The following is a 20810-nucleotide window of genomic DNA, read 5'->3' as shown; positions in this document are numbered from 1 at the left end:
CCCCGCGCTCTCTCTCCCCTTCACCCCCCCGCGCTCTCCCCTGCACCCGTGCTCTCCCCTGCACCCGCGCTCTCTCCCGCCCTCCCCTCCCTCCCTTCTCCCCCACCACACCACTCCGTTTGCCTCCCTCACCACACAGCAGCACTCCATTTGCCCCCCCATCACACAGCAGCACTCTGTTTGCCCCCCCCCTCTGTCCGTTTGCCCCCCCCTCTGTCCGTTTGCCCCCCTTGCAGTCTGTTTGCCCCCCCTCGCAGTCTGTTTGCTCCCCCTCGCAGTCCGTTTGCCCCCCCCTCTCAGTCCGTTTGCCCCCCCCCCCTCAGTCCGTTTGTCCCCCCCCTCAGTCCGTTTGTCCCCCCTCTCAGTCCGTTTGCCCCTCCTCTCAGTCCGTTTGCCCCCCCCCTCGCAGTCCGTTTGCCCCTCCTCTCAGTCCGTTTGCCCCCCCTCTCAGTCCGTTTGCCCCCCCTCGCAGTCCGTTTGCCCCCCCCCTCGCAGTCCGTTTGCCCCCCCCCTCGCAGTCCGTTTGCCCCCCCTCTCAGTCCGTTTGCCCCCCCTCTCAGTCCGTTTGCCCCCCTCTCAGTCCGTTTGCCCCCCATCTCAGTCCGTTTGCCCCCCATCTCAGTCCGTTTGCCCCCCCTCTGTCCGTTTGCCGTCCCTCGCAATCTGTTTGCCCCCCCTCGCAGTCCGTTTGCCCCCCCTCTCAGTCCGTTTGCCCCCCCCCATCAGTCCGTTTGTCCCCCCCTCAGTCCGTTTGTCCCCCCCTCAGTCCGTTTGTCCCCCCTCTCAGTCCGTTTGCCCCCCCTCGCAGTCCGTTTGCCCCCCCTCGCAGTCCGTTTGCCCCCCCTCGCAGTCCGTTTGCCCCCCCTCGCAGTCCGTTTGCCCCCCCTCGCAGTCCGTTTGCCCCCCCTCGCAGTCCGTTTGCCCCCCCTCTCAGTCCGTTTGCCCCCCCTCTCAGTCCGTTTGCCCCCCCTCTCAGTCCGTTTGCCCCCCCCCCTCCTTTCCACTTCTCTCTGCTGAATTCAGTGTTGTGTGTGTGTGTGTGTGACAGCAGAGTAGAACACGCCCCCTCTCTCTTCCCATTTGTCAGAGCAGGATCAAGTGCTCTCAGCACCAAAGTATCTCTCCCTTGAACGCTTGGGAGAGCGTGTGTGTACGCGCATGAGCGCGCGAGCACAGCGGGAGAGGGGATGTGCCGATTCACATAGAAGAAGGTAAGCGCCCCAAGCACCAAGCGAGCTCAGCGTCAGCGGGTACTCAGCAGATGTAGGCCCTACAAGGCAGTGCTGCCAACAGAGTTTGTTGGGCAAGCTACAGAGCCCTCTTATTAGGCTACGCTTAGTGACAGCGACGCAACGTCAAACGCTTGCAAAACCAAGTTCCCACCACTGCAGCCTAGAAGCAATTTCATATCACACCAAGATATCCCCTGAAAATAAAATTGACAAATGAGCAACATTTTTCTTAACTTTATGCATTGATTCTATTGATTTTATAAACCCAAATCATTATTGATAGCATGGAGCATAATTACATCTGGGCCCACCAAAATAGATTAATGCAGGAAAAACATTGGTGAAACCTCATCCCACTTTATACCTCTCCTCCCCAACCAAAGTATCCTAGCCACTGAAGACAAACACAAATGCACAGTAATCCAAATAGTAGCAGTGACACTGGACAATGAAAATAAGCAGAGGTAAGATAAACATGCTAAATGAAGTAACTACATTTGTACATAAGGCCGAGCTCATACTTGCCAAATTGGTGCGTGCGTGTGCAAGACAAGCATACTCTCGTTCTTTCCTATGTAACGGATTTTCTGGCCTGGCCTGACCCACCCAATCTCACATTGGCCCCTGTGGTCTAACCAGTCCCCATTACATGGTAGTGTCTGGTGGTGCACCTGTTGGCAACAGGACTCCTGAGTCTCCCGCATGATGTTGTGTGAGGAATGCCAACCCAGACAGGCAGCTGAGGTAGTGTCTTAGAGTCCTACCTACATACAGTGCAGCGCCTCCACCTCATCAGGATCTCTGCGTCCGCAAGGAGATGGTTCTGATGAGGAACACCTTGGTGGTGCCTTCCGCTGTGGAGTAACTTCACACTCACACAGTGAGGTTGTCGTGAAACAGGGCATCTTTATTGATGATGGTATGGGCAGACTGCCCCTTGCAGCGGTCAGCTCAGCCGCTCATCTCTCTGCTGCACTCCATCTGGAAGGTTCCTCCTTCTCCTAATGGAGTTGCTTTCCACCTCTCCCCTCAGGGAGATTCACCAGCTTGTCTCTCTTGAGCTCCCCAGACTCACAGCTATTGCATCAGCCTCTGCAACACTGTTGCAGACCTCCACATGACTCTCCTGTACAGAGTCAAAACACCAACTGAACTGAACTCTAACTTTAGGCAGTTCTGTGTCTTATATCACCTCCAGAAAACAGACACCCTCTCTGTCACTAAGGGTGGACACAAAGCATGTTGTCACTTCCTTTGGGACATATGACACCTCACCAGGGTTTGAGGGCAAACCTCCATGATTGTTGCTGGCAATCCTGCATACTTACCAGGTTTACTGCCAGCATGAGAAAGAGATATGTACACCAATTTTACACATGGCTACATTCTCCCCCTGGTGGAACCCAACGTCCTGGCTGGGATCTAAATTTGTGGAACCTTCCTTCAGGTAGCACTGCAAAACACAACAACACACATTACAGTACATATCTTTTCATCATAAACATAATAACAGATACATCCTAACTTAGATGTGTAACAACCAGGATTACTCCCTGCTGGAGTATCCATTACTGGTACTACCATACTCTCTTAAGGTGGCCTGCGCACAGCATGGTCCACTGGGTTTAGAGCAGCAATGCTATAACACTCTGGGTGACATACTGGATACCCACAATCAGCCCATAACTCTGGCCTGGATGCTAGTGGACTGAGAGGATCATGCCCATACACTTCCTTCAGGCATCTCCTGGAGATGTAAGCTATCTTTTCTGCTGTCTCATTATACCAATTCTCATCTGATGTTTCACGATCCCAATTTTCTATGGAACTATCAGAATCCCAATTTTCTTCCCCTCATCCTTCCTCCTCATCTGTACTATATCCCCTATCCTCATCAGTGGAACCCATTTCAAACTCAATTTCTCCCTCCCATGGATGGTGAAAATAAAGTAACAACTTTTGGCGATTCCTGGCAACTCTTGCCGACACTGGAGGCACATAGGGTGGTACCCGAGCAACAGGCACAATATGAGCAACATTACCCAAATCCCCAGACATCCCACTGGAATGAGTGTGCATACCATAACGCTTGACTCCCCCTTTAGCCACATGCTTGATTACAGTAGGATTCACCCCCGGAGACTTCACATAGGTTAACACATCCCTCACCGGAGGTAAAGCAATCACCCCAGTCCAGGTTCTCCCCAGTCCTTTCATCAGAAGTGTCCCGTGACTCTCCCGACAACCCTTGGCTCGACTGGGACCCAGATGAGTAAGTGACGGGGGCAGGGGCTTTAACTATGGCTGGGGTTTGGGCATAGGGAAATACTGCAGGCATCCGCGGGGCTACAACCCGCATCTCTTTGCTACCTGGCCCGGTGCCATCGGACTGGCCTTCCGGTTCTCTCGTCTCGCTGCTCCCAGGCTTCCGCAGGGCCTGCCAGCTTCTCCCGGATCCAGGCGATCGGGTACAGCTACTCGGTCGCGAGGACACCGCCATCTTCCATCCGGCTCCGCTGTGCCCACCGGAAATTATGTCCTGGATCTCGCGGGATTCGCCGCCATCTTGCGTTGGGTCCCCAACCGGAACCTCTTCCTCCAGAACGACGTCCGCCGCCAGAAGTGAAGGTTCTGCTCTCCGTTCCGCTCGGGCCTGGGCTAGGCCTTCCTCCGCCGTTGCCACCACCGGCGCCTGTGGAGGGTAAGGATGTGTCTCACCGCTCCGTCGGCTCAGGATGGGATCTTCTCCTTCTGCGCTGTAAGTCACCACAGCCGTGGGACTCCGCCGCTCCGGTTGTCTCCGCACAGGCGATCTCGGCACCGCTGTAGTGGTCCGCCGGTAGGCGCGTCACCACCGTAGTCGGAGTCTCTTGTTCCTCGTCCGAGGAGTCGAACTCCGATTCAGGGAGTGGCACTCCTGTTGGGGACCGACGGTGAGGTTCCGGGTTCTCACCGCGTTTGTAGGCCCCTTTCTCTTCAGGCTCCGTTCTGATCATTAGGAGCGATCCCCATTCTCCGGGATCAACTGGTTCTGCTTTGACCGAGAGCGAGGCTTCAGCTGTCAGTTTAGCTGTGTCCGCTCCCGCCTCCACGGTCTGCCCTGGTAAGAAGGGCTGCACAGCCCCTAGGTAGTGGATGCCACATTGGGGGCACCTAGCCGTTGTGCTGGCTTCTCCACCGGGCAACCTGCACTGCATGCACAGGCACCGCAATGTCTCTTTGTCCCCAGCCTTGACAACCAGGAAGCCTCCTGGCAATGAATAGGGATATACCCCAATGTCCATCTCACTCTTTGTAGTGCTGGTTACGGGAGACACTTTGCACAGTGGTCTCTCCTGTTCACCAGCTCCTCGCAACTGTGGGACAGGAAGCTCACATCCAGCTCCTCCCTCAGACAACTCGGGTCTCGCTTGGCAGAGGTAGAGACCCCTCCCCCTGGTGAATATTTGGGGAGGGTCCCACAGATTCACGTTATGGCTCATAATTGGCTCTGAGTCTGTCACAGTCCTGGAGGGCGCGGCCACAGCTTTTGCGCCACTACCTCCAACAGAGTGGGGTTCTCTTTTTGGCGCCAATCCCGGCCAACTGTCTGCAACTTTTGCATTTGCAGAATTCTCTGCACTCGGCCCATGCGGTCTCCCAGGGAAGCGGGAGCCGCCATCTTGGTTTGCCCGGCCGTTTACAATCACAATTGAGGTAGATCTTTGCATGGGAATCGCCGTCTGGCAGTCAGATTCTTCAATTCCACTGCCCACAATCACAATGTCCTCAATACTGTCCTCCAGGGTAGCACCCCACGGTCCTAGGCAGGACCAAAACGGCGCGGCCACAGCTTTGACGCCACTCCACAGCATGCTTGCAAAAGTCCCTTCTGCCGCTTGAACGCACGCCACGTGCGCTCCCTCCATCTGCCTCTGTCCGCCATCTCGGACCTTCCGCACCGCGCGGATCCTCCATTCTTGTGGTCGCCATAGGTGTATTGTATCTGTGATTATTGTACATGGAGCTCCTCTCTGCGGGGCAGCTACCATACCGGTACAATAAAGATTGCCCGATGCACCACCTTGTGTACCTAATGTAGGTCTGACTCGTGTTGCACTACCTCAGGCTAGGCTCACTCTCTCTGTGTATGCTGTGTATCCTTCCTCCCAGTCTGTGCTCCCTTCGGTAAGTGCTCTGGAATGGCTAGAGTACTCTGGGGCTTCCATGCAGTACTTGGGCGTCTACCTCTCTTGCTCAGCCTAGCGCAGACTCTCTCCAGGATTCCTGACCACGTTAACAGGCTATCCCTTTAGGCATCCTACCACTAGCACTACCTCAAGGTGACTAGGAGAGCTATAGCCCGGCTCCAGACTTCCAACTCCTCTCAGGTTCCCAGGTCGTCCCTGCGGTCTGACAACTCCATCAGCTCCCTTGACTACCCCTGGGTCCCGTCCCAACACAGCACAAAGTGGCAGCATACACTCTCCCCGTTTCCTAGTGTGCCTAGCAAAAGCCTGTCCTGTAGACAGGTATCTCAGCAGCGCCTCCAAATGTAACGGATTTTCTGGCCTGGCCTGACCCACCCAATCTCACATTGGCCCCTGTGGTCTAACCAGTCCCCATTACATGGTAGTGTCTGGTGGTGCACCTGTTGGCAACAAGACTCCTGAGTCTCCCGCATGATGTTGTGTGGGGAATGCCAACCCAGACAGGCAGCTGAGGTAGTGTCTTAGAGTCCTACCTACATACAGTGCAGCGCCTCCACCTCATCAGGATCTCTGCGTCCGCAAGGAGATGGTTCTGATGAGGAACACCTTGGTGGTGCCTTCCGCTGTGGAGTAACTTCACACTCACACAGTGGAGTTGTCGTGAAACAGGGCATCTTTATTGATGATGGTATGGGCAGACTGCCCCTTGCAGCGGTCAGCTCAGCCGCTCATCTCTCTGCTGCACTCCATCTGGAAGGTTCCTCCTTCTCCTAATGGAGTTGCTTTCCACCTCTCCCCTCAGGGAGATACACCAGCTTGTCTCTCTTGAGCTGACCAGACTCACAGCTATTGCATCAGCCTCTGCAACACTGTTGCAGACCTCCACATGACTCTCCTGAACAGAGTCAAAACACCAACTGAACTGAACTCTAACTTTAGGCAGTTCTGTGTCTTCTATCACCTCCAGAAAACAGACACCCTCTGTGTCACTAAGGGTGGACACAAAGCATGTTGTCACTTCCTTTGGGACATATGACACCTCACCAGGGTTTGAGGGCAAACCTCCATGATTGTTGCTGGCAATCCTGCATACTTACCAGGTTTACTGCCAGCATGAGAAAGAGATATGTACACCAATTTTACACATGGCTACACCTATATCAGTTAGCCAAGTGCATGCGCGCCTGCAGGCGAAGTAGCGCGTTGACGCGGCAGTGTTTTGAGGAGACAATATATGTTGTCTTTTCAGGCAGCTGCCGCGTCACATGAGCGGTTAAGCCTATCACGGTGGACCAGCTCTGTGACGTCATAGCCACGGCTCCGCCTCCTCCCCCCCAACGCCTTAAACTCAGCACAGATCGCTTGAAATATCGAAACAAAAGAATTGATGCCAAATATGGCTAGTATCGAAAGAAACAAGCAAACAATGAAATTAGCATAAAAATTAGTTAAATATCGGACCCACGGGCCTCTAGAAATAAAAGTGCCTAGGGCCTACGAAGGTCTTAAAACGGCCCTGCATTCAACAACCTATTGGCCTCTAATGTAATCTATTTTGTCATGTATAACCACCCCTCCACCTTCATCGGCTTGCTTGATAACAAGATGATCCTGTTCTATAAGAGCCTAAAACTTTGTGTTACATTATAGTCAATTTCTTTGGGTAGAAAAACTTTTTGGAGCAAAGGTTATTAAAAATCTTTCTCCATCAAAGTATAAAAAGTATTCTGAGTATTTTTATTTATGTCACATGACAATGACTGTGTTTCTTTTTGCATTCATCCTCAAAAATGTCTCTTTAATGTAAAATTTCTAGTATACTTTTTGTAAATGTACGAATAACTGAAATTAATTCGGACTACAAGAAGGGGCAAAGCACCAACCCTGAGTTAATAAAGTCTGTTGTTCTCTATTTAGTTCCATACTAAAGAGTTTAAAAACTACTCTCGACGGTGTTACTGTCACATTCCATATCTTCTTCTTTTACCTTTTTGGATTTTTCCGTCCTCATTTTCCTCTTCTATAATTCTTCTCCTGTTGAGTGGCGGACGCTGTATTGACCCTTTCCTTAAATAATGGCGTCTCCCCGATTTTTGTCCTCTGTCCCGTGTCCCGATATTTGGCCAAATGTTCAGTTTTTAGGCCGTGCATGAGCGGTCGGCGCTCACCATTTGCGTATGCGGGACAATTGTCTCAGGAAAAATATGGCCATCCTATAAAAATAAGATATAGATATGTGATCTCCGTGTGCTAGGTTGGGCATAATTATAAATATAAAACTACAATTCAGGTGTTCAATAGGATGTGCACAAATAGCTATGTAAAATGTACAATAAAAAAAAATAGAACAACTAACCTATAATGAATAAATGTGCAAGTTAATGTACATGCAATTTAATAATATTACTCTCCAAAAATAGACATTTAAAGTGACAAATGCCTTTTTGTATCATAGATATCAGTATTAGAAGTGATAATTAAATTAGTGCCATTACAGCAATATAGCACATGAAAAATATACATCTATAATAAAAGAGAAAGGGGGAAAAAAGTAACAAAGTTGCTGAAGTGAAAATCCCCCTTCCAAAAAAAATGCGATTTCCTTCTGCTTTGCACTGTATCCTGCTGCTGATCTCAGGTGCCTGTTTACCTATATTGAAGAAATCAGAAAGAAAACAGAACACACACTAGTGCATTAAATCTTTACCAAAAAGGCTTAAAAGAAGATAACAATATTGCACTTACAATGTAAAATGTCTTCCCTGACCCTCTGGACTCCACTCACTGAAAGGGCTTCCCCGATCCTACGATAAGTGCTCCAATGTCACTGGAGTACTCTGTACCACGTGGAAGTTCTCCTGGCATTTCCACGGTTAGCATCTGCTGGTTAGTAGGCTGGGATCCTGCAGGTTCCTGTAACTTACGAATTCACAGCCACTTCGCAAGGTTTGCTTTTGGGTTCCATGATGTTGACCTTTTCCTGATACATGACAGGTTTTCTTCATACAGAATGTGAGGCTGAGAGAGTTTTCCCCCATACTTGACAACTAAGGCTGAGTCCCCACTGGCGCTGAGCGCGCTCATGCTTGGAGAGCACTTCAAGAGTGCTGTGGGGGGGGGGGGGCATTGCGGGTAGTTGAGCGCGCTAGAAAGCAAGATTTTTTTGTTTAAGCGCCGCGCGTGTGTGCCCGCGCACGAGTTGGGACTTACATATATTTATAGATGTAAGTAACAGCGGCAAGCACCGCCTGCTCAGCGCTAGCGGGGACGCTGCCTAAGGCCGTGCGTATAGTGCCGACGACATCGCCCAAAAACAAATACATTGCTGCCACCGCGTGCGCTTATAGTAAGCACGACGGCGACAGAGTTTTGCGAACTTTGGAAGCTGGAAATATTTGATTTTTCAAGGGCTGTCGCCTCATGTTACAGCCCCTGAACAAATCAAATACCAATACGCCCACGCCGCCGCAAAGCGAAATATAAGTTTCGCTAGCGGCAATGGTGACGGGTGATGTCACCCGTTGCGTCACCGGTCGCGGGAACTATACGCTCGGCCTAAGGCTTCGGCCACGCTGCCGCTGAAAGTGCTCACGCTTGAGAGTTGTGACGTCACCAACTCTCCAAGCATAAGCGCAGGGTGTCTGTGGCAGGACGGCCTGTAGCCGAGGTCAGGGAACAGTCCACACGTATAGTTTCAGGATAAATAAAAACGTTCAGTAGCTTTATTTCTCCACAGTAACATAACATGCTGGTACACTGTCCCTTTAACAAAATAAATCCTGCTCCACTTTGGGAGAAAAACTGACTAATAACACAGCAGACCTATCTAGCAGGCTGCAAACAAGAGCCGGGCGCTTACCTTAAGTGTTGTGTCAGGGTGGGGGGTGCAGTACGATGCTTAAATACAAACCAATGGAGGTGGTCTCTCACAATGGAGTCTGTTAGGGATCCCTGTGCTCAACCCCAGAAAGGGGTTTCCAAAACCCTTGTTGGATATAAAGAGAGAGAGAATAGGGGGAGCAAAAGGGTTAGAGCATAATAACCAGCAATAACAATCTTATGATAATACAGGTCACTATCTCTGGAGTGTCAATAAACAGATGATGATAAATCAATACTCACACGGCCCTGTGTGAGCAAAGTTGCGTAAGGGTGTCTTGTTTTTAGGGGTCTGGTCTATCCACGTGGTGAGTGGGATTAAGGGTATGGAAAAGTGAAGCAATAACCATAAACACTTACACGGCCATGTGTAAGCACAGTTGTTGAAAGGTATCTGTGGTATACACCTAGATTGCCCGTCCAAGATAATCCCAGGGGTGCTGTGCACGCTGCTGCTGGCAGGCAGGGGGTTAAATGCGGGTCTCCCTCACGGTCCTCCCGTTCTGGGGTTCTTTCCCTCCCCGTTTCAGCAAGGGGAGTGGGTGAGGCAAAATGACAGTGTGGGATCAGCAATGATCTTAAAAACGTAAACGTTTATGAAACATTAAATTAGATCCACAACAAATGCACTCACATAAAATAACACTGTCCCGGCGTGCTCCTGTGGCTGTGGTTCGCAGTTGTTCCCGGCCGCACTCTCCTCCGCGTCCGGAGTCGGAATGGATGGCAGTTCCTGGCGCGGCTGTGTCTGCAATTGCTTACACCAGCTACGGAAGCCCCAATAGTTCAAAAGTCTTCACCGAAATAGAGCTACGCGTTTCGCCGTGTAAAACGGCTTCCTCAGGCTCAAAATGTGTGTTGACGAGGGTCATTATGGTTTATATAGACCCATGTTCATAGATACTGTTAATAGTTTAATGATTATTAAATTTATATTTATCATTTGTCAATATAGTTTCCTTTCAATGCTACTAATGCCCAATTGATAAACCGAGGGGCTACTATTTCTAAAGCACAAATATTCATTAATTAAAAAGTTAAATCAATACCATTGTGTCAATGTTGGTGGGGTTATCCTCTCCACCGTGTGGGTGACAGGAGTCCAGGTTCTCGGGGAATACTGTGGGTGGCGGCCTCCCTTGAGTGATCCAGTGGCCTCGGACCCAGGATGGGCATCTCTGCGGGAGTTTGTACCAGGAACCCTCCGAGATGGGAAAGTGTCTTCCGATCGGGTTGACTGGATCTCCCGAGCTGGCGGGTTGTAGACCCCTCGATTATCTGCTCTCCTGCCTCAAGTATCACCGGAAGCAACTGGTGTTTGCACTGGCCGTTCCCAGCTATCCTGTTGGGTGTCGTCGCCCAGGAAGTTTTCCACCAAGCGGACCGCTGAATCCAGGGAAAATGCAGCGTGTCTTTTTACCCAGGAGCGGGAGGAGGGGAGCAGTATCTGTATGAACTGCTCGAGCACAAACTGTTCAAGGATCTCTGCCTTGTCATGTTTTTCTGGTTGTATCCACCTGGCACATAAGTCTACTAAGCGGTGGGCTACGACCCGGGGTCTGTCTCGGTTTGTATATTTGACTGTACGGAACCGCTGTCGGTAGGTCTCTGGCGTGAGGCCTAGGCGATCCGGAATAGCAGTGTTTAGTTTCTGATAGTCCATGGCCTCGTCCGCTGGAATAGCCTGGTAGGCTGCCTGAGCTTCCCCTATGAGGAGTGGAGCCAGAGTCGTTACCCAGCGATCAACTGTCCAGCCGTGGGCCGTGGCTACCCTTTCAAAAGTGAGGAGAAATGCCTCTGGGTCTTCGTTTGGCTTCATTTTAGGCAGCATCACCGGTGGGTTATTTGGAATCCCTGGTCTGCCTGGGGTTGGGCCTTCGACCAGCAGTTGGAGTAGCTTTTCCTCTCGCCGGGCCTGTTGCTCATCTTGCTGGGCTTGTTGCTCAGCTTGCTGGGCTTGTCGCTCATCTTGCTGGGCTTGTCGCTCTGCTTGCTTCTCTGCTAGCTGGAGCTGTTGCTAAAGGAACTGAGAAAAAAAATTCTCCATTTTTTTTTTTTTGTGTGTGGCCCTTCAGATACAGGGGCCGTCCGACATCCCACTTCTGACACCACCTGTGTCAGGACGGCCTGTAGCCGAGGTCAGGGAACAGTCCACACGTATATCACTCTGTCACAGTGTCCAGCAACTTTTTCTGTAAGAGCGAGCGGGAGGCGTGGCCTAACAGTGACTGGCGCTGATTGGCTGAGGAGGTCTTGTGACCCTTCAGTTTTCCTCAAACTCAATTTTATCTGCCTCGGCAAGCACCTAGCGTACGGGTACGCTGCGTGAGTGTGGCCGGACAGATAAAAATTGATTGTGCTGACCGCGCTAAGCGCCAAGCATGGTCAGCGGCAGTGTGAACGCAGCATGAGAAAGACCAACGTTTTCTTAATAATTGATATGTGCTGTCTCAATATGGACTCTGTATGACAGGTCACTTTCACTCACCACCGTGACAACTGGCCTGCTTGGTCTGCTCTCTGTCTGCTTGGTACCACTCTCTGGCCTGCTTGTACCGCTCTCTGATTGCTTGGTACCACTCTCTGGCCTGCTTGTACCGCTCTCTGTCCGCTTGGAGTTTGACAGCTCTGAAAATAACGGACCGAACAAGACACACTGACTTTCAGGGAGTCTCATTTATTTGGTTTCAGTCTAAATTATTGTTAGCATCAGTGCGCTCATCACAGGCTTCACTGTAGTCTCACTGATTGAAGTCAGTTGTTTTGTCTTTCTCTCCTGATATATCGCTGATGTGGGGTCTTGTAAGTTTGCATTTCTACCAAAAATAAAATCTTATTAAAAAAAAACGGAATACGCAATATTAGGCATTGTGTTTTCATTATCTTTAATGCCTTTTATTGTGTAACTGTTTTCGCCATAGCACTATTAATTGTCTATTGTCTATTATTAATTCACACAGTTGAGGATAATTGAGAACACAGGCACTATCTGTGCGTATTATTCTATGATGTAAATAGCTCTTAAACTACTCCGGGGCAGTCTCCTTTACATTAAAATGCACTTTTTATTGATCATACAAGCTTTAAAAACAAATTACAACAAGTTGCCAAAACAATACTTGCCTGTATAATGCATTCACTGGCACAGAAGAGGTAAACAAAGTATATGAAAAGAGCATTAGAAAAAATAAAAAGTATTTTATATTAAGTTATGTTAGTGTGGAACTTTCTTAGGCCGCAGGCATGGTCAGCGCTGACCCACGCTGAGCCGCGCTCACGCTTGGCAGTGAGCTCCTGCAGCCGCAATGAGAGCGGCTTTAGCAGGGGCTCGTGCATGCTTCCGCAGGCGTGCGGATGCTTAGCCGACAATCAAATTTTAGTGTAAGCGCGCAGGGACGGACACGTGAGCGGTTCGCCGAATGAGGGCGAACCAGCTCTGTGAAGTCACTGGCCCGCCCCCGGACGGCGCACGAACTAAGGCCAGGGAAAGCACCCGCTTTCCCTCAGCGCGCCTCCGCACGGCTGAAGTCACTATGGACTCAGCCTTAGAGTTTGTACCAGATGTCATACACATTGTTTATGTCCCTGTGCCTCTCATACCAAATTAAGATGAAACCTCTGGTGCCTGAATATTACAGCCCTATGAACTTTTCTCAGCACTATATAAGAAGTAGTCCAGTGTTTCTCAACCTTTCGGTGCTCGCAGCACACTTGTATTGTATTGTATGTCTTTATTTATATAGCGCCATTAATGTACATAGCGCTTCACAGTAGTAATACATGTGGTAATCGAATAAATAACAGATAATATAAATAACAGATCATGGGAATAAGTGCTTTAGACAAACATAACATTAAGGAAGAGGAGTCCCTGCCCCGAGGAGCTTACAATCTAATTGGTAGGTAGGGAGAACGTACAGAGACAGTAGGAGGGAGTTCTGGTAAGTGCGTCTGCAGGGGGCCAAGCTTTATGTATCATGTGTTCAGAATGTTCACAGTGCTATTCGTATGCTTCTTTAAGCAAGTGTGTCTTAAGGTGGGTCCTAAAGGTGGATAGAGAGGGTGCTAGTCAGGTACTGAGGGGAAGGGCATTCTAGAGGTGTGGGGCAGTCAGTGAAAAAGGTTTAAGGCGGGAGAGGGCTTTATATAAAAAGGGGGTAGAAAGAAGACATCCTTGAGCAGAAAGCAAGAGTCGGGGTGGTGCATAGCGAGAAATTAGGGCTGAGATGTAAGGAGGGGCAGAAGAGTGTAAAGCTTTAAAAGTGAGGAGAAGAATGGAGTGTGAGATGCGGGATTTGATTGGAAGCCAGGAGAGGGATTTCAGGAGGGGAGATGCTGAGACAGATCTAGGAAAGAGTAGAGTGATTCTGGCAGCAGCATTTAGGATAGATTGTAGGGGAGACAGGTGAGAGGCAGGAAGGCCGGACAGCAGGAGGTTACAGTAATCAAGACGGGAGAGAATGAGGGCCTGAGTCAGAGTTTTAGCAGTCGAGCAACAGAGGAAAGGGCGTATCTTTGTTATATTGCGGAGGAAAAAGCGACAAGTTTTAGAAATGTTTTGAATGTGAGGGGCGAATGTGAGAGGAGTCGAGTGTGACCCCTAGGCAGCGTGCTTGGGCTACTGGGTGGAAACATTGTTCTGCTTTGCGGCACACTAAAATTAAAATGTATTGTTTCGCATGGAATTTTGTCCTATAGCCAGGAACTGGATGGGACCAAATAGTTATTCAGCACCGATACGGTCCAACTGAGCAGAGGCAAAGAAAGTCGCCCACCTGTTTTATCTGGCCGAGATTTGAACTTGGGATCTTTGGATACAAAATTAAAATTGAGAAGAAGAATTTAGGTTTAAAAATAAAACTACACATATTTTTGTAAATGTATCTAATTTTTATATATCAGGCGCCGGCTTTCTGTTTTTACTGTTTCTTTTTTGTTGATTTGTGTTGATCACTATTTTGTCTAGGCAGCCTCACCTTCCAAGTGAAGTTTCCTTAGTAATCACTGTAATAATAATATTATAACTTTTTTCAATTCTAGCATTAGCGCTGTTCACACTTCTCCCCCTTTTTTTTCATAATTTTTATATATACATAATTGACCAAATAAAATTGTCATAAGTCAGAATCAATCTTCGTTACCAATACAACATAAAAAGCTTATGCGAATATTAGTGTGTCACTTGACCTTGATGGTGTTTTGGTGATTTCGTTGATATTCGGGCGTATACATGATAAGCAGACTCTAATTTAATCTTCAACACAGTTGAGTCTTTCCATTTTTTTGCATTTACTACTCGTAAGTGTGGAAAATCCCAACTCGCATAAATAGGATGCAGAGAACTGCATCAAAACTGTCAAAGCTTTTTTGCAATTTGAGAATATTCTTCTCTAACAGAAATCCAGAACATATCCAGTGATAACGCGGCGTGTTTGATTTTAAGAGAGCGATCAGTTGAAATTGAAGCAAACTTGTTCTTTGGATATTGTAAAATCTAAGTCAGACGAAACGGGCATAAACGGGTTGCTTACCCAGTCGTATCTCTCCATAGTGAAGGATGAAAGTGCTTCAAGGTTTCCAAATAATCCACCATGAGGGCAACAATGTCTTTTGTTAGGGTTTTAGGTATCGGAGGAAACATTTCAAGATTATCCTCTCTAGGTCTAATTTGCCAGATAATCATTTTTTGTTTAAATGCCGGTAGCTTATCAGTAGATTGATGCTTTCATTTTGCCCTTGCATACTGCTGTTCACACTATTCAGGTGCCTAAACATCTCTGCCACGTATGCTAGTTTGGCACACCAAAGTTCACTGCTACGATAGTCACAAAAACGTCTGTCTCCTTCGGATTAAACAAAAATATGTCAGCTCTCTTTTAAGTTCATATATACAAGTTAACAATTTTCCCCTTGATAACCACCGTACTTCTGTGTGTAAAATGAAACATTCGTAGTGTTTAAAGAGGTGGGTCTTTAGGGGCCATGATTTCACAAAATGACCAACTAAGACAACTTGGATTTAGACATACAGACTAAAATTCGATCCCTAATGTCTTTCCAACTTCACTGCAGAAAGCAATGGGTAGATATCATATTTGGATTTTGTTGTTTTACAAGTGAGAATAAGTCTTTGACAGATCCCAACATTGTTGGAGCACCATCAGTGCAAATTCCCACACATGACTTCCATGAAAGTTCCACTTTTTCTAAGTAGGTAGTCCAAGTATCGAATATATATCTTGACCTCTCGTGTATTTTTTAGAAGTTCCCTGCAGCATAAAAATTGACTTATAATTACATTTTTGACGATAAAGCGAACAAACGCTAACAGTTGTGCTTTACCGGTGATGTCAGTGGACTTGTCAACTTGCAAAGCAAAATATGACTTTTTAAGCTCATTAGAAACATTTTCCTTTATGTTAAATGGCATTTCTATTCTTCTTCGAATTGTATCATCCAAGAAAATACATTTTGTTCATTTCTTGGTCAGCTTCATCACCGAAAATTGTCAAAATAAGTGACTCGCCTATAGTATGTGGCTTCATTTGCTGTGCTATGATTTCTGCTACCTGAGAAGAAGCAGTTTGAATTTTATCGGACATTTTTACTTTTTTTTTTCTAACTACGTAGCATGTTTCGATTGCAGTTCCACCAACCTTTTCAAATCTTTTCCCTCGGGATGTGCAAATTTAGTGTTAAAATGTCTTATCAATTTGCTATGAACCATGGCTTTGTTTGAAAGTGTATCACTGCACACAACACACAACGGGAGAGGACAATCTTTATCTCCAAACCAAGAAAATCCCATACTCAAATAACTCTCCATGCACTGGCAGCGAGCTTTAGAAATCCTACTTGGCTTGGTCTCGCTCAAGCTGGGTTTTCCGTTATCACCAGCATATTTTTCACTGTCACATTTTTCTTGTAATAAATCTATCCATGTTTAGGGCAGTAATTGAATGTAACTCAACACGCGGTTCTACACAACAAACACACGTGTGCCACAATGATATGTCTAGGGTATAACACGAACAGAAGCGATGTGGATAGTGCAGGAATCGGCAAACCTGCGGCTCTTTCCGCTCCTACTTGCGGCTCTCTGCAGGTTGCCGACCCCCAGCTGCTGCCTCTCTTCCCTGTCTGAAATTATCAGCATGCACTTCACAGTGATATTCATGGCTAAATAAGGGTCTTTGCTAGAAACATTAAACCACAGGGCCTTACCTCCATGTGGAGTTCTCACCCGCGAATTAACTCTGAAAATGTAAAAATCTGCCTGTAAAATCAAAAGCCTGAAAGATAAAATTAAATTGGTTTATTCATTTTGCCTAACTCAAACCAGCATGTAACATCCGAATGAGAAGCGTGATGTCACCTAAATGTCATAGTGAAAGCTGGGTTAATAATGCCAGTGGATGTAAGCTTAGTTATTTGATACACCCTTTGGCCCGTTCCATAGTGCCTGCGCTTGCTGCGCCATGCGTTAGTCAGCCTTTCTATAATGGCACCACGCGCACGCACGGCAGGGAGGGGACCGACGATGGAGAAGATGAGGAAATTAATGATTTTATGTGTCTAAGTTAAATAAATAAAAATTATTTTTATTACATTTTTTTTTTATTTTAAAAATATTATTTAATACATAACTCACAATCTCTACATACACACACATACACACAGTACCTTCACTCACAGCATACACAGCATACACACAAAGTATGCGGCACGTGCACGGCTGCATACAGTATAGAACGGCCCTTTTCTACAGAGCACAGATTGAAGCATGGATGAATGTGAGTACTCATCTTTTCTCTCCTTTTTCTTTTACTGTGGTTTCCTATGGAAGAGTTAGTGAATTTCATGTTTCTATTTATAATAACTGTGATAATGCAGTAGCCAGGTATCTATGATCAGCTAACTTCCTTTTGTTCTAGGGAAAGGATTGCCACCTAACAATAGATGAAGGGGATACACAAGCTTCCCGAAGAAAGCCACTGCAAGCACTTGTCGCTGCTGCCTGTCAGGATTCACATGCCAAGGCCCCCAGCCTCAGATTTTTCTGGAAGCTTTATAGTATGATGACAATCCTTCATGTTCAATAACACAAAGTAAAAAACGATCTTATTATCTATTTAAACTAAGACATGTTTCATTTAAGATGCGTCTCTAACTCACTAATGAGAGTAACAAGAAACTTGGTATGAATAGGAGGAATAAACCCCTGAACTCCGGATTGAGAGTCTTGAGGTTTTTTGGTCTCTTACCCAGGTCTTGATAGAGCTATAAGATGTCCTATAATGTGTCCAATATTGTCGATTGGACACTTATTTAGGACCTTCTCTAGGAGCCACGGGGGATCCTGTCTTGGGCCCTGGTTTGTGTATAGGATCAAGATAACAATTGACTGGTTACTTTAAGAAAGCAATGGCAACCTTCAGGCTAGCCACAGTGGGAGGTGGCAATCCTTGTCCCTTGAACATAGATCCCTGCAAACTGGATTTTGTTCTTCACGAGGCTTGCCATCTAGGAGTAGCTGGTGGGAGAATATGAAGACCGGGCGCATGCTTCGCCCCCGTCAAGGTCCAGTCGCGTCATTGGCTTCAGCTTCTCTCCTCCCTGTGGAGCAATCTTGTGTCTCATTCGTCGACCCTGCAATTTAGGTTCAGCCTCTTCCACCAGGAAGTTGGCTGAGTATAAACTTTTTGTGACGTCGTGCTGGTCGCTAGCACTCTGCCTTGCCTTGCCTTGTTCCGGTTTTGACTCCTCCAACCGTCGACCTGGCTAGTGACCCCTACGATCCATACCGCTTTAATCCACGACCTCAGCTAAGTGACCCATACGATCCGCACCTCTCCAACCCTGACCCGGCTACCCTTTTTCTGATTCAGAAGGTCTCCACTTTATGAAAGTGCGAGGAGAGACCCAGCAAGCTGCTCGCATAATAATCGGTAAGGAGACACCTCATGCTATTGCTTTTGTAGCCACATCCCCTCTTATAGAATTTCCTTTAAATTATAAGATATCTATGCCTGCTGACATGTTCATTCGCATAGAGTATCCAACCTCAAATGGTGTTCATTTTTGCTGGTCTGAAGGGTTTTCTGTAAGTTATCAGCAACTGGGTAGTGTCTTGCCAGGGAGTTGAGATTCTGTCTAGGTAGGCTGATATCCACCTGACATTGCAAAGGGAAGGGTCTGTTGTGCCTCTAACAACAAAGTCTAATTCGACTGGGGATGTCAATAGTACATGTTTTTGTTCTCCCTTTAATAATTATCTGGAATCCCACTGAAGTCTGTACAAACCATGAATCAGAGATATGAACCAAGGAGAGCTCAGCCCCTCTAGCTGTGAAGGCAAGGGCTAGTTGGAGTGACAATTTTATTGTAAAGATCTCAAGTCTATAGAAGTCTTGTCTAAAGATGACAAAAAGACCAATAGAGGTTCACTGTCCCAAGTAGAAGTGTATTTCATGCTATAGTTCTCAACAATGTTGCACCTCTTAGTAGACAGAGGTATCGTTTTTGGGAGAGTAAGCCTGGTACTAGGGTGCCTAATGCCGCACCATATGACCTGAGTGTGGAAGCCTTGCAACTTGTGTGCTAGAAAATCTAACACTGCTTCAACTGTAAGCTCTTGTTGTGTTTTTGGTGTATTGGCCCTATGCCAAGGTCTGAACTCCTAAATGATCACCTTATACCATTTTCTAGTACGTGGTCTTACTGAGGAGTTAATGACTTCTTAAGCAATTAACGAGAGGGACTGTTCTGCTAAACTCCCAGTCGTACTGCCATCCAAGTAGGAGGTCCTCCATTCCCTGAAAGCAATTAAGGGTGATCCCTAATTGGAGGGAGGCCTTCTCGGGCCCCCGATGAAAAGCCGAATCAAGGGAAACCAGGACTTGGATGGCCACACTGGGTAAATTAGAAGCAATGCTTTTTCCTCGTCGGTACACATTTTTTTGTAATACCCTTGGGAAGAAGGGATAGGGGGGGATTCGTATGGAAGTTTCAAGTACGTCCATTGGGTCCATTTTCCATATCTTCTTCGTCCTGACTCATGATACAAATCACAGTATTTGTGCACAGAATGGACATGGCAAACATGTCTAGGTCCATTTCTCCTCCACTAGAAGAAACTGGTCCCTCGAGAGATAATATGCTGAGTGTTAAACTGACGAAATAGTGCATCAGCTATCACATTGGTTTCTCCCGTAAAAAACGTTGTTGAGAGCTAAATTGGTTTGGCTGGAGCCCAAGATCAGATTTCTAGAACTTTGATACATTGGGCTCTGGGAAAACAATACAGTACCAAAAATGTTCATAGAATATATTTTAGTTACGACACGAAACTACACCGGTTACAAAGGGCCACTGACTACATCTATTTAGCTCTATTGCCTCTAATATACTCCTAGCCCCGATGTTGGGGGGGGGGGGGCGGTGCGGGGCATAACCGGATACTACTAAAATATTATATTTATCACCGAACGGCATAGTGGTTACTTCTACACTAGCCCCTATACGTATGTATCCCACAAGGCTCCAATCTTGGATCGGTAGCCACTTCCCGGTTAGTAAGGACTGATTCTACTAGACCAACAAGCTGTACAGCTTTCACCACATTCACTCACTATATATATGTGGGTGTGTGTGTGTGTGGGGGGGGGGAATCAGGGTCTATTTTGTCCATACCTGGTACTCGTGCCGACTACTCACCATCCATCGGTGCAGCTGCAGCGGCTGTGTCAGGCACTCCACTCACCTACGCAACCAGGCTCCCATCATAGATTAGGACTACGGGTTCCCACAGGGAGCTCTGTTGTTTAATTACTCGCCTGACAACAGTATTGGTCCTTTCCCTTTTACTCAGGAATCATATCACTGACTACCATTCTATGGGGCTAGTCTGTCACATAATATCAAGGGTTGTGTGTCCATACCACTCAAGTGTGTCCATACCACTCAAGATGGCTACAGGGTTATAGCCTTGTTCAGTAACCATTGTATCACAGGATATTTAGTGATTCAACCCAACCTCCTCATCCTCCTCACACCACTACCACCCCCTCCTTCCTCATCCTCCCCCCTCCTGTTGTCTTACACGTGGGGATCCTCCTGGCAGACAGTGGCACTATCAACATCTCAGAGCTTTCTTTGGAGGCAGGAGACAAACCGTGGAGCTCTTCTCTCCGCTCCCATAGGTAAAGCTGGAAGGAAACTACATTTCCCAGCATGCAGAGGGGGGAGCTGTGAACATCCCTTAATGCCATGGAACCCTCCCATTGGTCAGTCTTTTCCTTTGCTGGGCGGGAGGGGTGGTGACGCCGCACGGCTCTGTTGCCCTGGTTACCAGGCGCTGCCAGGCTTGCCACCACTCCGGGTTTCACCAGGAGAATAAGGGTTTTGGCTTTGTATCTCCGGGCTATGGGTTTACCTGGTAAACATCTGGGTGGCGGCAACCCTGGGCAAGGGGGTGGCGGAGACATGGGATGCTCCGGCATCTTCCCCC

Source organism: Ascaphus truei, chromosome 1, assembly GCF_040206685.1.
Source record: "Ascaphus truei isolate aAscTru1 chromosome 1, aAscTru1.hap1, whole genome shotgun sequence".
NCBI classification, from domain to species: Eukaryota; Metazoa; Chordata; class Amphibia; order Anura; family Ascaphidae; genus Ascaphus; species Ascaphus truei.
Note: the sequence above shows the minus strand (reverse complement) of the source record.